Source organism: Haliotis asinina, chromosome 3, assembly GCF_037392515.1.
Source record: "Haliotis asinina isolate JCU_RB_2024 chromosome 3, JCU_Hal_asi_v2, whole genome shotgun sequence".
NCBI classification, from domain to species: domain Eukaryota; kingdom Metazoa; phylum Mollusca; class Gastropoda; order Lepetellida; family Haliotidae; genus Haliotis; species Haliotis asinina.
Window position 1 is genome coordinate 14,678,897 of NC_090282.1, and position 17,523 is coordinate 14,696,419.

Consider the following 17,523-nt stretch of genomic DNA (forward strand, 5'->3'; position numbering starts at 1 on the left):
GGGGTAGTCAGGTTGAACGACTCGATTCGAACGTACGTGTGGGCGCTGTTGGGTGCGCAGTCGATGACGCGTTCCAACATCATCGGTAAGGGAACTGCTTACGACGCTCAGACACAATTCGTTTCCAACGTTGAGGATGCTATCAATTCTCCAGTTGATCTCCCGCGGGCTATCGAACGCTACCAAAACGTGTTAGAATACGCAAGGTCGAAAGTCGACTACGTGTTCGGCGTGGGGTTGTACATGGCTCCGAGTGATATGCAACTGAGAATAAAAAAAGTGGTGGGTTATAACAACGAAATAGTCATAGCCACGAAGGATCAAAAGTTGGGTATCAACCCCGATATTAACACCCCACATATCCCACACACCCAACCACGTGAAACGGGTATAGTTGCGCCACCACCGGAGCCTAAAGTTCATGTGGAGGTACCCCCGGGGGGTGTGGGGGTTTCCACCACCTATCAGCAGCATATTGATAATAAAACAACCTTAGTGGTTGGTGGGGTAACTTTGGGACTTATTTGGTTAAAGATTTCTTAGACGCTACGTACACCAGACCCGCCACGGCGACGATGGCTGCCCACAGGTTTTGACTGAGCCACATGGCAGTTTTAGACAGAGCGCTCAACAACCACGAGACGATGCTACCCAGGATGCCGGGAAGGGCTTCGGCGGCTTTACCAGCCAGTTTAGCTAGGCCTTCCCCGAGTTTTTTAATCCAGTCTTTAACACCACCACCACCACTTGGAGTTCCCCCGCCGCCGGCAGGCCCCACAGGGGTTCCTCCCACCAGTGACACCACCAGGGTTGATATGATGAAACCCAATGCAGTCAGAATGCTGGCGATGGTGATCCCTTGCTCCCGGAATAATATCCGAATCTTGTTGGCTAAAGTTGTATCCTCGTTCAGTATTCTATCGATTGTTTCCCGAATGCGACTGATCTGGGATCGAAGCTGTTCACGATTCGAGGAAGCGGCTTCCAATCGTGTACGTCTCTCGTCTTCTAAATCACGTATTCGTTCATTGATACGGCGTTTCATATCATCGTTTTCAGTTTCGTTGAGTTTGGTTTTTTCCCTAGCGATGTGCTCGTCGATTTCGTTCAGTTTCCCCATGTTGTTCACGAGTTCTCCACGCACGCGTTTCACGGCTTCGTCTAAGCCGTACAGTTCCCTTACCGGAAAGTTAAACCCCGGTAACGGTTTGTCCCAGTAGGTGCTCAACAGTTTTTCTATGCTGTCCGAGGCTTCTGTAGCACGCTCTGGTGTCATTTCATCTCTAGTGGTGAGGTGGGATCTGGTAGCTTGCAGATCTTCTTTAACGGTCTTAGGTATTGCACCACCGTAATCAGGCATGTTTAGATGTTCACGGATAAATTCAGCACCACCATTGCGGCTGGCTAGAGTTGACAAGGCCAGTGGTTTTTTATTGATCTTGTTAAAGAGGTCAACCCCTGGGGCAGACTTAAGACGTAGAACACCCTTTGTATCAACAAAAAAATTCTTATGGTATATACCCTGTGGTTCAACGTAGTTTTTATCTCTTCTTAAACTTTCGTAATAATCATTTACCGTTGTTTCTAAGAGTTCTTGGCTCAATGGTGAACTAGTAAATGAGGTCTCCTGCTCATCATCGAATGCCTGGGCACTAGCGCCCCGCATATCATCCATAGGTATGTCTTCATCCATTAGTATTTAAATATATTTTATTTATATATAACAATGTACGGTAGAAAATTAGATCCTTTCAGAAGATTGAGAGAGCCATTAGGTGCCAGAGCCGTGCGACAGTCGGTGACCATCACCAATAATCCCAGCAAGATAGACCAGAATCAAACTCTGCTGGTTAGATTTCCAAACCTTGGTGAGAATGACCTCATTGTACCAGGCACTGTTCGACTGGCGTTTAATATCACGTTGACCTCCGACAACGACAAACGCGAGCTAGTGCGGAACGTGGGTCGAGCTATCATCAAGAAAACGACCGTCAAGATAAGCGGTAACGAGGTACTGAGCATCGACGACAGCGACGTGTTTCACTGCTACAAGGATCTCTGGAAAAGCGAGAGAGAACGAGTCAATGATGTGTACCAGGGTATCAGCAAATCAACCCGGGCGCGCATAGGGTACGTCTTCACGACAGACCAGCAAGACAAGCTATCGGACGGTGAAAAGGCCATCGCTCTAGCATACGGGAATCGATTCTGCGTGCCGCTCGACTTCGAGTTGCTCACGGGACACGCGCCGTTTTACCAGGCCGCGCTGGGTGATAGGCTCGAATACGAGCTCACGTTTAACGACTATAGCAAAGTAGTGCGTACGCCGAACGGTGATGAGGCCAGTTATACCATAGACAACATCTCTCTGGAGTTCGACATGGTCACTAGTCCGGAGCTGGCCAGGCAGGTTCGAAGCCAGTACTCTGGGAAGATGGCTATCCTGTACGATCGCGTACTGAGGCATAGATCAGTCGTGCGAGATAAGAGCGACACTGTGTGGAATATCAACCTGAACGTGCCGGCGCGATCGATGAAAGGTATCCTGGTCGTCCCCGTGGAGGATTATGATCCATTCCGGAGGGACAGCGAGAAGTTTTTCAACCCCGAGATTGAAAAGGTGGAAGTTACCATCGAGGGCGTGCCCAACCAGCTGTTCAGTCATGGTATGAGGCCACACCAGCAGTGGGATGAGATAAAAAAGCTACCAGTGGGGGATTACATAACAAAGGACCTGGACCTCGGCTCCGTGCAGATCGGTGAATACCTGACCACCAAGTATGCCTTATGGTTGGACATGCGATCCACGGATGATGATAAACTGCACGGTAGCGGGCGCCGTATAGATAACGGCAGCGAAGGGATAACCATCCAGATTACTAAGAAAGCTCAAACCGCTGGTAAGTTGAAATTATATCTGTACGTAATTATGGACGCGCAACTTAATATAGACAATGGGAGATTCGTGCAAGCCATCTACTAGTGGGGGAGACCCCCACCTACCCACTGACCCACACTGCGCTATCATATGCGGGCAGACTGGCTGTGGGAAGACCGTTTTCGTGTTGGATATGTTGGAGGGTTACTACAAGGATGTGTTCGATAACATCGTTATCATGTGCCCTACTCTGAGCATGAATAAAACGTACGCGCGACCTTGGGTGATGACGGACCCGGACGTACACAAAATCGACCCTGGAACACGCCTGCAGGACTGGTTGAAAGCTCTTCACGAGAAATTTAAAGGGGAACCGACGCTGTTCATACTGGACGACTGCAGCGCTAATCGCGAGATAACAAAAAAGAGAGACATGCTATCGTACCTGGCCTTCTCCGGCCGTCATGCAAATCACAGCGTCTGGGTGCTAACGCAGAAGTTCAACTCGGTGTTGAAAGACCTCAGGGAGCAGACGCGATGGGTGGCCTTATTTCACTGCAAGGACAGGGATTCGTTCGAGGAGTGTTTGAGAGAGAACGATGTGATGAGTAAATTAGAACGGGAACGGGTGAAGAAACAGCTCGCTGAAACTAAACACGCTAAGCTCGTTCTAAAGACAGACCAACCAGTAGCATATATAGTTTGCTAAGCAAAGCTAAGCAAAGCTAAGCAAATGCTAAGCATAGCTATGATATTTGAAGTATTTGTCGTGTGCAACTTAACTTTCATTTCTCTGTGTTTTGTCTGCATCGGGTATTATATAGTTAAAACTAAATCTTACTTGTTATATTATAAGATGGAGTGTGAGGAATTGCTCGAACAATTGTCGCCCGCAGGCCCCACTGATGACAAGCGAGAGAAACTGGTGGCGTTGGCTGTTGGCGGCAAAGCCAAACATTACTTTGGAGACTACACTCCAGATAAAATTAACAAAATGTCAGCCGAAGAAATCGATAAGCTGTACGCTAGATACGAGTCCCGGCTCGGAGCAGAAATGACAAAGACAATAGGATCGGCTATGACCCAGATATACACCGGTATTGTATCACACTTCCTTCCCATTCCACCAGAGCGCCGACTTTACCTATGGGAGGACCTCGAGAAAGACCCTTTTATCGAACACGCCGTGAGCTCTATCAGCTGCGGGCTGTACCACAAATATGGTATGTTGTTGGCTCCAGTGACGGCGGCGATTATCACGGCAAAACATTGTCAATTTGAGAGAAAGAATAATAATAATAGTATAGATGGATGCTGCACAGGAGGAGACCCCAGTGGATTCACAGGAACCAGTGACGGTGGAGACCCCAGTGGTGGTACCCCCCACAGTAACCAGGCAGAAGAACCCTAAGAGAGTAGCTGCCGGTAAAAAACGGTGGTGTAACCAACATAAAGTGACTAACCCAACCCGACTGTTGTTGGTTGTAGGTGTAACTGCTGCCGTGGTTATAACATGGTTATACACCTCCCACAGTGAGCCACAACCCAACAGTGAGGTAACCCCCAACAGTGGGGGTATGGGGGTATCCCCCATGGTAGACCCGCATATCATGTTATAATTTAAAATATTTTATATTATATACATAATGTCTGAGGGGAAAACGTTCGTCAACGACGCATACCACGCTACAGTGGTAGCCAGTCTAGCAGTAGGGTACGCTCGGTTGACTAAAATGGTGCTTAAACAACCAACTATCAAGCTAGATTTCAACCTGCAGGATATGGGTATGCTCATAATGAACCTTGGTATGGCGATGGCCACAAAAGACATCCTAGTAAAACAAGGAATAATACCTGATAATATAATGAAATAAATATAGGGATGGCCACGATAGCTATGATGGTCGGTGGGGCGTTAGTGAATGCCCTGGCATTTTCCGGGAGTAATTTCCTCTTCTCTAAACTACGAGATGGGGCTGAAATACAGGAAGAAAGGAAGCGACACGATCTCGCTATTGAGAACTTACAAAAGGCACAGGCTGATTACGCTAAAAAACGCCTCCAGAGGCTCGATTTCATTAACGAACAACTCAAGCGTGAAAACCATGCCGTTCAAACATTCAACGATGTCGATGAAGCAATGAAAGAATACTACCTACTAACTGGTAAACGATTGGAAGCGCTCAATAAACCCACACTCGCTCAGTACTACACACCATCCAAGGGACAAATGAATCGTGAACTGGGCTTCATAGTGTTGGGTATAGCAGCTACTGCGTTGGTTGCAAAGCAATTAAACTAAAACACCTATATAAGTAAACATGAGACCCGCTCCATACCGATGCGAATACATACTTATGGGGAAGACCGAGGCCTGTGGTAGGAAATGCAGGAATCAGGGGTTCTGTTGTTTCCATATGGGAAGTCCTAACTACACGTGTTCTGTGTGTGGTATCGGGGTTAAAGGGCACTACTGTTTATGTAAAGCTCACGGAGCGAACGTAGTCAGACATCAACTCATATACGAGAATAAAAAAGGCTACATAAAAGAACGTAGGCGACTGCTCAAGATAGCCACTTAAGAGTTACCTCCCCTTACTGTGAACCAATTAGACATTAGTTCTCTTAGGTGTAAACACGATGTCTACTGTAAGCGAGCTCAAGAGGGTAGCAAAGCAGAGAGGTGTGATCGGGTATTCTAGAATGCGGAAGCCAGCATTGTTGAGATTATTAGGTTTAGAAGTCCCTCCTACGGTAAAACAGTTAAAAGCTCAAGCGAAACAGCTTGGACACACGGGTTATTCACACCTGGGGAGAGCCGGGTTAACCGCATTGTTATCACATGCCCCCGTACCCACTGTAAAACAACTGAAAACCGAGGCACACGATTTGGGTTTAGGCGGGTATTCCCGTATGAGAAAACCACAGCTTGTAGAATTATTACGACAGAATAGAGCTATTGACCTACAGTTCGTGCGCACTGAGCGCGCTGTAGGCAACTATTTGAGAGGTTGGCGCATGCACGTCGATAGAAACATAGACATTACAGATATCAAGCCTCTGATAGCTGATAAGGTCAACCAGGAACTAAATAACCTAGGAAGTATCAAGTTTCAGATCACAGTGAAAATGTCGCTCGATAAGGAGGGCACCACAGGGGTCACTGAGTATGTTCAACCTTACTTCCGAGGTCAACAAGAGGTCGTCACACATGCAGAGACCATTGACGCATCAATCGATAATAGTTTTCAGCAGATACGAGAATACCTAGAACGCTACACGCACATGGGGTCCGGGTGGGCTGTAGATAAAATCGATAACGTCTATCTAGATATAGCTAACTACGTGCCGTTCAGAGGTGGGTCATACCTAGCCTTGCCTCCCTACTATAAGAACAAACAAGCCATAGTAAACGTTAAGAATAGAGGAAACGATTGCCTGAGGTTAGCTATCAGGTCAGCCTTATTTCCAGCTGCCACTAATCCGAACAGGCCTTCTAATTATCCACAGGACGATGGGCTCAACTGGGATGGTATAGATGAACCCACCCCAATATCCCAGATCACTAAAGTAGAAAAACAGAATAATCTGGCTATAAATGTCTTTGGACACGAAGGTAACACAACAATAGTACACAGGGTCAGCCCGGTGAAGGATCGCCAAGTTATTAATTTATTCATGATCAAGCGAGGTGAAACGTATCACTACACGTGGATAAAAAATCTCAGCCGGTTGTTGCACGACCAGTCGAAACACGATGGGGAAAAACACTTTTGTGTACGATGCCTACATGGCTTCACCCGAGCTGATTTATTAGAATCCCACCGGGATGATTGTCAAGGTGTGGGGCAGACGGCGATACGAGTCGACATGCCTAAGGAAGGTGACAATATCCTAAAATTCAGTAACCACAAGAATCAAATGTCTGTGCCTTATATTATATACGCCGACTTCGAAGCCTTAGTTGTGGGTGGGGATTCCCCCACACCCCCTAGTGGGGGTAGCTTCACCCACAAGACACAAGAGCATAAAGCCTGTTCGTTTGGATACATTGTCGTCCGTTGTGACGGGGAAACGAAAGCTCCGGTAGTGTATAGGGGCCCTGACGCGGCTGAAAGGTTTCTAAAGTGTTTGCAGGAGGAAGAAAAAATTATTAGGAATACATTATATAGAATCGCTCCCATGCGTATGACCCGAGCCGACAGGCTAGCTCACGCTAGTAGCACTAAGTGTCACGTGTGCGACTCGCCACTTAACGGTGATTCGGTGAGAGATCACTGTCACATAACTGGTAAGTATAGAGGCGCCGCTCATAACGCGTGCAACCTCAAGCTTAAAATCAATCCTAAGACAATAAACATTCCCGTTGTCTTTCACAACTTGAGAGGATACGACTCTCACTTGATCATGCAGGCCATCGCGAAAATCGATGGTAATATAACATGCATCCCCAACAACATGGAGAGATACATCTCCTTCAGCTTAAACGGACTTAGGTTCATTGACTCGTTTCAATTCCTCCTGTCGTCACTCGACAGTCTGGTTAAGGCCAACAATACCTTCCCTATCACAGATCGATACACAGACGCCGAGACTAGACACCTGCTCATGAGGAAGGGCGTGTACCCATATGAGTACATGGATAGCTGGGCTAAGTTCACAGAGACCAGACTACCTCCTATCAACTGTTTTTATAGCAAGCTGAATGAGGCGTCCGTCTCACGAGACGATTACTCGCACGCGATTAACGTATGGAATAAACTTGGTTGTAAGAACCTTGGCGATTATCACGACCTGTACTTGAGGACAGATGTACTGCTGTTAGCCGACGTGTTCGAGACGTTTCGGCAAACATGTTTAAAGCAGTATAAACTCGACCCCGCATGGTATTACACCAGCCCAGGTCTGTCGTGGGACGCCTTGCTTAGAAAGACCGGAGTTAATTTGGAATTGCTCACAGATTACGACATGCACCTATTCATTGAGAAAGGCTTGCGAGGTGGGATTTCCATGGCATCCAAACGATACGCTAAAGCAAATAATCAATACGTGAAAGGTTACGATCCTAACAAACCAACCAATCACATTCTCTACCTCGACGCAAATAACCTGTACGGCTGGGCCATGAGCCAGTATCTACCTACAGGAGGATTCGAATGGGTACCAAACGTTGATGTTATGAGCATTGCACCAGATTCGAACAAAGGGTATATCCTCGAAGTTGACTTAGAGTATCCCAAGGCATTACACGCATCGCACAACAGCTATCCCCTTGCACCCGAACGTATGAAGGTTAACACAGACTGGATGTCTGAGTACCAACATAACTTGTCAGGTGGTCGTGTGGCGGACGTTGAGAAACTCGTGCCTAACTTAATGAATAAGACCAAGTACATAGTTCACTATCGCAACCTACAGCTGTACCTGTCGTTGGGTATGAGGCTGGTTAAAATACACAGGGTGCTCATGTTCGACCAGAGTCCATGGATGGAGCCCTACATCAGAATGAACACAGACCTACGAAAAAAAGCCACCAGTGATTTTGAGAAAAATCTCTACAAGCTCATGAACAACTCGGTGTTTGGTAAGACTATGGAGAACCTGAGGAAACGCGTGACCGTGAAGCTGGTTAGATCTAGTGAGGAAGACAAGCTCAGGAAATTAATAGCCAGTCCGGCATTCAACCGTAGCAAGATATTCACAGACGACCTGGCTGCCCTACACATGAAGAAAAGCCACATAAAATTCAACCGACCTGTTTACGTGGGGATGAGCATCCTCGATTTATCCAAACACCTGATGTACGACTTTTACTACAACGAGCTCAAGAAACAGTACGGTGACAGGTGTGAAGTGCTGTACACTGACACGGATTCCCTACTGATGGAGATTCGAACCGAGGACGTGTACGAGGACATGGGGAAACACCTCGATTTATACGACACCAGCGACTACCCTAAGACCCATGCCCTACACAGTACGGTAAATAAAAAGGTCCTAGGTAAGATGAAGGACGAGTGTGCTGGCACGCCCATAGCCGAGTACATAGGTTTGAGACCTAAGATGTACTCCATACTGAAAGCCGACAATAGTGAGATCCGGAAGGCTAAGGGGGTTAAGAAGTATGTGGTGAAACAACACATCAAACACGCCAGATTCAAGGAAGCCCTGTTCAAGACCCGTACCTTTAGACATAAAATGAACACACTTAGAAGTGATGGGCATAAGATATACGGACTGACTATAAACAAGACGTCACTATCACCTATGGACACGAAACGTTGGATAGCTATTGATGGAATAAACACATACGCGTATGGACATGAAAAAATTTGAGGCTATTTACTACAGCCCGCGTGGGTACTGGAAAGGAGCTAGCGCAGTAGATAAGCTAGCTAAACTAGCGCGAGTACCCCCGGAGGAAGCCAAAGCGTGGCTTGAAAAACAAGCCCTGTGGCAGATCTATTTGCCAGCACCACGCTACGTGCCTAGAAGGAGGTTCGGTATTAACATACCTAATAGCATTCACCAGGCAGACCTACTGTTCCTACCCCACGACAAGAGGTACAAGTATGCCTTAACCGTAGTGGACGTAGCCAGTCGTTACAAGGAAGCCGAACCCTTGACCACGAAAGATTCGGCCCAGGTAGCCAGAGGATTCGAACGCATATACAAACGCAGCCCGCTGACGTGGCCAACAGAACTGCAAGTTGACCCCGGACGGGAGTTCATGGGTGCCGTGTCACAACTGCTAGCCAAACACGATACAAAGGTCAGGCGTGGCACGGCCGGAGCCCATCGCAGCCAAGCCATAGTTGAGAGATTTAATAGGACTTTGGCTGAGCGCTTGTTCGGATATCAGTATGCTAGGGAGATGGCCACCCCTGGAAAACGATCGACTGAATGGGTCACGAGGTTACCCAAGGTGGTGTCGGCAATCAACCATGAAGTCACCCGTCTCACCGGTAAGAAACCGGCAGACGCTATCAAACTAAAATCAATAGTTGCAGAGTCGGCCGCTCCATTGCGTGGGAAGGAGAAACAGATACCAGATAGGGCCCTAGTGAGGTATCTATACCAGCCGGGGGAACACGAGGGCGATAGCCGTAAGCGTGCCACCGATCCTATATGGTCGGTCAAAACTTACAACATAGATAAAGTGGATATGAAAGCCGACGAACCTAACTTATACTACTTGAGGGGTGGGCCGGGTAGGGGGTTTGTAAGAGAAGAATTATTGATCGTACCGTACGGCACAGTGTTACCGCCTGCCAAGTCACGGTAAACGTGATGGCGTGGTTTTGTAGTAGGGGCAATAATAGCAAGAGCTAAGGGTCCCACCAAAGCCTCATTTAGTAAATGAGGCTTTTTAGAGGGGTTTTTTGAAAAGTGTTTTCGGACTGTCATTCCCTATACTACTCAAGTTGACAATTTTAGTTATAACTGGTAGACACAATCAATGATTTGAAAAAGTAACTTGCTTGGAAAACAGTCAAGGCCACACCAGGTTGCTTTTGTGTCATTGATGATTTTGCACAGTTCGTTAACACTTACTTCACGAAAATTACTGTTCACCTTTAAACTCACTGTAGGGACAGGTTATCATGGAATGAGCCAGGTTTTCCACATAAATCAGCAATTTTGCTGGCAAAGAAGGAGAGAAACTGTTTGCACAAGTGATAGGATCACTTCCTTCAGGTAATATGATGTCTTGCTTTCCACCTAATAAGCCATTAAGCAGCAGCCAAATAGCAGTTTGGGATCACCCTCAGCTTTGATGATTTCAGAGTTAATGTAATCTGCTCTAGTTTTTCTTCTATTTAAATATCGGATAAATTGGAGAGTGGAAACCAGTTAAAAAATACACTGGAACAGAACAGATCTATATACGCGATACAATGATGTTACTGCACATATGAAAAGAATGAAGAAAGATATGTTTCCTAATCAGATATAGGTGGGACCCATATCCTACCAATAGTCCGTTAAAGATGTACCTGGACCCATATCCTATCAATAATCCGTTAAAGATGTACCTGGACGCAAATCCTATCAATAATCCGTTAAAGATGTACCTGGACCCATATCCTACCAACAGTCTGTTAAAGATGTACCTTGACCCATATCCTACCAATAGTCTGTTAAAGATGTACCTAGACCCATATCCTACCAATAGTCTGTTAAAGATGTACCTGGACCCATATCCTACAAATAGTCTGTTAAAGATGTACCTGGACCCATATCCTACCAATAGTCCTTTAAAGATGTACCTGGACCCATATCCTACTAATAGTCCGTTAAAGATGTAACTGGACCATGAGCAACATGACACCACTAAAACATGAAATATGACACAACCGAAACATGAATCAATACAGGTATTGCATACTAGGTCATCTACTGGTGAATCATCACATAAGTAATACTGACAGTTTTATATAAGCTACTGCACACTCACTAACATCTACATGGCTTACTAAAAGTGTCACTAATGCATCATCATCATGATCATAGGAGCAATGTGTTACTCAGTCTGCACACCAAATCTATACATCAACGACAATTTGGACAAAGATACATTGAGACATATGTCATATTTGGGATTTCACTTTCTTAGTTAAGTACAAATTCTAGTACTTTTTTTGGTTGAGTCCCATCCGGGATTCGAACCCGCACCCTCAGAGTCAGGGACCTAATCGCCAGCACACAAAGTCAGCCGCCTAACCCGCTCAGCCACCGCGACTTCCACTGAGCGGGCTGATCATCAGATCAGACACCTGATCGAGAACACCAAGTCAGCTGTCTTACCTGCTAGGCCACTGCAGCTTCCACACAAATGGAAGTTGACAATAGGTAGTCTAGACTGCAGACTTTGGATATCCCTCTGATATGGCACTGTGTATTCAATGTCAGATCAGTTGGTGATCTTTGTATGTAGGACAACTAAACATATGCGATTCCTCATTAAGATCAAGGCCCTTATTCTTGAAACCTTTGTAGCACTAAGAATTCTTACCTGTGATTGTAGCCAATATATTCAGAATGGGGTTAAGAAGTTCATACAGACTATAAATGTTTCAAGAATAGCTCACCAGATCTTTTACACAAGTGTGATACCATTAAGATTAAGATTTGAGGAAAGCTCTACAGAACAATAAAATGGTCACCAAAAAAAGGACTTTCAGGACATATTACCAAAAGGCTGCCAGGACAGTCATGAACTGTGACATGTTATTGTTTTCTAGAGCATAAAATTTTCTGTCCGAGAAATGTATCAATCCTTTTCAATGCTCCAATGACATAATCTGACTATTGTTTGACACACATCATACATACCACCAGGTTTAACAGCAATAGAAACAGTCCACCAGCCCTTGAAATAACAATACCCTGTTAAACAGTCCAATCTACAAGTGTTAATGATGCTGTTGCAAGGTGGGATGGCAACAGGTGAAAGTAATTTCAGCTGAAAATCAGCTGGTTGTCTGGGGGCTGAAACAATCTATCTAACAAGCTGTACTTAAATTTGATAGCCCATGAAATCCCGATGTAGGCACTTGATGTTGATAAGTGGGACCTCAATCACCAAAATATTTCAACTCGGATTTAGACAAACTGATTTGAATTTAAATCTGTGGATTTCCATGTACTTGCGGAAAATTGCCCTCCCTGCTATTGGGCAGTTTGACAAGGACCATAGGACCAGTGCCAAGTTCTATAGCTGTTTAATAGAGAAGAACACCTCAGTCAAGGGCAGAGACAAAAAGCAAGAGCAGGAGAGCCAAGACTGTGTCAGGATACATTACCCTGGGGATGCAGCTAAACGCTATATCTTGTCTGAAACTGAAATGCAACATGCAGCACAATACAACATCAAAAGCATGCACTTTCAAGGGGAGACAACTTTGGTTTATTTCATATACTTCTGGAACTGATAAGGAGCAGGCAGATTTGACTGACTGGAGGTGGAACAAAAGGCTTCAGCTTGAATTTACACATCTTTGCACAATTGCTCTTTAATAAAGCAAACGATTTCATGGATAACATCTTCTTGTCTACTGCATAAAGCAACATTTCGATATATATACTTACTCCATCTTCATGTTCAAAACATGTTTAGCTTGAAAATGGTGCAAGAATCTTCCATACACCAAAACACTGCTCTATGAAATAGCAAGAAGTTGTCATCCATAAAGTTATATCCTTTATTATTGACTCACTATCTCCTAGAATGATGATTACAGAGAAATCGCTCCCCTTTTGACAGAGCAAAAAACAACACAAAAAGAAAGTAAAACAAAAGTACCAACTTCAAATAATAATTGATCACATGCATCATGTGGTATCTCTAGCAAATGTGAAACAAAATTCATGCCTTCTCAAAAGTAAATATGTATCCATGCTACTGTAAACATCCAGCACGTCAAACAGAATCAAAGTTTCACCGCACCAGTCAACACAAAATCTGCAGGTAAACAAACTACATGTACAAACATGGCTTCACAAATCATATTCTTAAACATTTTCCGCAAATAAATCAAATCTAATTGTTTTAACCAAGCAATAGATATGTTTATCCCCCGTACTGAAACTCATGTTTGTTCAGCCATATAACTATTAAATTAGTTCTAATACACAAGGGGCAAAGAGGCCTCAATAACTGCATACAATAGTATTCCTTCTCACAAACCGATAAGTTTCAAAAATATATTAATCAGACTTTCCCCTAGAACTGAACTTCCCTATTTATGCTTGTGGCATAAATGGAAAGCAAGTTGAAATAATATGTCTAACAATGAAAATATCAATTCATAACAATAAATGACACTACTTCATCACACTAAATGGAAACGAAATGGGTTGTAGTTAGATTAAGGGAATATTTCAAACAAATGATGCTGTGATGGCCATTTTGAATGTTCAAAATACAGAGACTATTTTAACAAAATCTGTTTGATTGGCATTTTAGGAGTTGATAAATGATAGACATTTTAGAAAAAGTCGAAAAAGGTTAATAAAATGACGTTACAAAATCCGAAAATACTGATTTTCTGGACTGCCTTATGGCATACTGAACCAAAGGCAAAATATTGTAGTTCTACTACCATTTACTGTTTCACAAATATTCTATTCTACGACTTTCGACAAATTTAGCGAACCAAGTAACAATTAAAATATGTTTACAACACTTAACTGCAAGACGAAAATATTTCCATTACATTTGGCATTCTCACTGGATTCCCATCTATTCTATCTTTAAATATAAAACTGAAGATACTTCAACTATTAAAAAAGTACATTTATCTGTATTAACACACAGACAGCTTGTGTGGTGATTAGGGAATAACTATGGTATCGTTGATGACATCAACACGAGAGATACAGCACATTTTTATCGGCTTTGAAACAGAAATGATAACCAACTTTGTCAATAATTTGCCACAAGCAAGATAAGATAAGGCATCATCCTCTCATGATGTGTCCTCAGAGGAGCCTCTGCATCAATTATTGATCAAACTTCCAGGGAGAAGAAAAGAGTGCTTAAAGAAAGAATGCATCATAAAAGTCTGCTCTCAAGCCAAGACAAGAAACAATGGATCTCTGTTTAATTTGTCTCCGTGGTTGAAGACGTGACTGTTCCATGAAATTTGTCAAAAAGAGTATAGCATAGCATTAGGGAGAAGTATTACATGTCTATATACAATCAAGGTCTAGTCATGTTCTCACTGGTTCGTAGGTGAGGTGTGAGAGGCTGAGGGTAAAAACAGGGTGAACATCATGACCAACATTACTGTACACGTAGCATCAGGCATGTGTATGTGTGTGCATGCATGTCCGCATGTACTAGTTGTGGCTTATACCAAAGCAAACCTACTATGATATAATGCCAAAGTTTTAACATAGATTCCCCACATTACTCTGACTGAGCCAATGACTGTCATCTCATAATGACAAGCCTCAGGCTGGGAAACAACAAGTACCCTGTTTTATCAATTATTGTCAGGGCATGCAGAGATCAAAACACTGATCATTCACACCGCAGGCAGAAGCTCTCTCTGCTAATGTACGTGGAAAGACTTTTTGTACTTGCATGACAATATTGATTCAGATTAGGTAATGTTTGTTAACTCAGTATCTAGGTTCTACTGGAAAACAAACATGATCACGTGAGTTGTACAGATTCCATGGTACAGGCTAGTGACCAATGACAGAGAATGAATGTGTCAGTCTGGATGCCGGTTTTAGCAATGTCTCGTGTTGGGTATTGGTTAAAATCTCATATTTGATGATTGTTTCATTACAACCAATCATTCATCGAAAATAATTGGTTAGTGTCATTTATCAAATTTTCCTGTTTATGTTTGTTGATGCACTAAAAATAAAGAAAAATACACATAGTGCTTTTTAGTTTTTTTCGTTAGCTGCACAAAATGCACTTGCAAATTTTACATCTTCAAAGGATGATGACTATCTTAGGAACATTATGAAGTCTTTGAGATGAATTCGATCGTGTCTTGGAACGAGCTTGTAGTGCTTGTGAAATTTAATAGACAAAACCAACCTTATGAAAAATATTATCAAAGCAATTAAGCATTCCCAGATGTGTAACAAGATACATTAACTCCTGATTTGGCCTTGTGCAGTGTCATTACCATTGTCTATTTTCACACTCGTAAAGTGAAGTACTTACAACCATGCAAAGCACTTCCTAACTGAGTTCACAACCAAGTGATATCAGTCCAGCCTTAACAATCTACTTCATGTTTGATCATTGACGGAATCCAATGTATCAACTAGATAGCTAATAGCTATGAAAATTTCTGAAAGCAACAAAATTCACCAAATACCATGTCATCCTTGTTAATCATTGGGAATCAGCACACAATATGTTTTAAAGCTTTTTAGAGGCATGTAATGTGGGAGGAAATAGTCGCCTGTGTCTGACCATCTGTCCGTAATCATTTCGTTTCTGGAGCATAACTCAAAAACTGTTCAATATTTTTCTGCAAAACTTGGAAGGTATATCAATCAGAACCTAAAGTGGTGCCTTTTGCTATCTGCAAAATGGGGGGCTGGGCTTCGTTTCCGGTGCACAACTCAAAAACTTCTTAGTATACTTTAGCAAAACTTGGCAGATATTTGAGGCAGACCTGAAGTGGTGCCTTTTGCTATTTGCAGATTTTTGTCATTTTTAATTTTCCTGTTTACCATGGAAATGATTTGGACTTAGTCTCAAAAGGGAGGGATGGGCTTCGTTTCTAGAGCACAACTTGAAAACTTCTGAATAACTTCCTGCTAAACTTGGCAGATATGTGAGCTAAACCCTAGAGTGGTGACATCTGCTATTTACAAATTTTTGGTATTTCTATTTTTCTCAATTTCCATGAAAACAATTTGGACTTAAAGTTAAAGGGAAGGGATGGGCTTGTTTCTGGAGCAAAAGTCGAAAACCATTTCATATCTTTCAATGGATCTTAGCAGATATATCAGACAAATCTTGAAGTGGTGCCTTTTACTATTCACAGATATGTGGCATATATTTTTCATGATTTCCATGGAAACTTAATGTAACAAAGCATCAAGTAACAGTGATTTGTCCTTTCAAAAATGTTTCAAATATCTTCTGATGACTCCTGTTTACATAATTTACAGTTTTGATTTCAATGAAGACATTACATTAGTATGAAAAATAATATGAGTGGATGAAAGACTCATCACAGTATTCTGTTAACTATGGCAGCAATGAATACACTCTGAGGTGAATGCAATATGTTTTACAGATATGGAGCAGCAATTACAAATATTTATTTATGAACATGAACAAAGAATTAAAATTCTTGAACACGATGTAACTGGTAACTGCTTAGGTTAGGACCATAGATACAGTGTGTGCAGCCATTTCTGGTGTGCCCTGTCGGGATGTTGCTGGACTATTGCTTTCGGCAGTGCAAAGTAAACTCACTCACTCACTCAGTTTGAAAAATTTCAGTAAAAGTTTCTGTTAAGCAAAAAAGCAATACATAGCTTCATGACAGTGCTGTAAAAATAACAAGTTATGCTACTGCATGGGACGGATATATTCATTACTACAAACATCACACAGATAAACAAGAAACTAGTTCCATGTAAAAAAAACATTCTTAGTAATATTCATACCTATACCATTCTTATGACCACCAACAATGAACTGGATAGCGTCATATCTTTCATTTCACCTAATTTGCGAAAGATTCATAATGAAAGATTCATAACAGCACTAAACATGCCACCCATGAATGAGTGAAAAAGTGTGTGAGAGAGTGTGTGAGTGGGTGGTGAGTGAGTGAGTCAGTGACTGATTAAGTTTTGATTTTATGCTGCTTTTAGCAATATTCCTGCAATATTCCTGCAACATCACTGCAGGGAACACCAAAAATGGGCTTCACAAATAGTACTCATGTGGGATTTGAACCGAGGGTCTTTTGGGTGACGCCCGTGAAGATCCAGGTTAGACTTAATCTTCATTAATTATAGCATGTACAGCGATGATTAGCACCAGAGAAGAATTGTGTACACAGATACAAAGTTTTATAAAACAGAAAAGCTAAATTTGTCTTTTCTAAAAATTACTGTAGCTTTCTTATATTTGTGCAGTTCAAAATTTA

General features: G+C 43.0%; 1 protein-coding gene across 2 annotated transcripts in view; it reads right to left on the minus strand.

Moving 5' to 3' along the window:
- LOC137277524 (solute carrier organic anion transporter family member 5A1-like) overlaps positions 1–17,523 on the minus strand; it is a 76,327-nt gene that overhangs the window by 30,479 nt on the left and 28,325 nt on the right. The window lies entirely within an intron of this gene.